A 492-nucleotide genomic window follows, 5' to 3' on the forward strand; every position below is an offset into this window, starting at 1 on the left:
TCCTGGAGGGGGCGGGGCCAGCATGGAGGGGCGGGGCCGACAGGGAGGGGCGGAGATCTCTGTAGAGGAACAGGGATGCCCAGGAGAAGGCGAGGAGCAAGGATAGCGAGGAGAAGGGCCTGGGTCAGCACCGAGAGGGCGGGGACTCCTGGGCAAGGGGCAGTCTCAACAAATCAAGCAGCAGACGTAAATCGCAAAAGACCCTGATGCTGGGAAAGGTTGAAGGTAGGAGGAGGAGGGAGCAACAGAGGATGAGATGGTTGGATGGCATCACTGACTCAATGGACAGGAGTTTGAACAAACTCCGGGAGACAGTGAAGGACAGGAAAGCCTGGTGAGCCGCGGTCCATGTGCCCGCAAAGAGTCGGACATGACTGAACGACTGAACAACAAAGTAAATGACAAAAAGTAGTACTCTTGCCTGGAAAATCCCATGGACAGAGGAGCCTGGTAGGCTGCAGTCCATGGGGTCGCTAAGAGTCAGACACGACT

General features: G+C 56.9%; 1 protein-coding gene across 1 annotated transcript in view; it reads left to right on the forward strand.

The window, feature by feature from the left end:
• VSIG10L (V-set and immunoglobulin domain containing 10 like) overlaps positions 1-492 on the forward strand; it is a 14787-nt gene that overhangs the window by 4518 nt on the left and 9777 nt on the right. The gene's annotated exons all lie outside the window — the stretch shown is intronic.

The sequence above is a fragment of the Bison bison genome, unplaced genomic scaffold (assembly GCF_000754665.1).
Source record: "Bison bison bison isolate TAMUID 2011002044 unplaced genomic scaffold, Bison_UMD1.0 scf7180017849657, whole genome shotgun sequence".
In the NCBI taxonomy this organism is placed as follows: domain Eukaryota; kingdom Metazoa; phylum Chordata; class Mammalia; order Artiodactyla; family Bovidae; genus Bison; species Bison bison.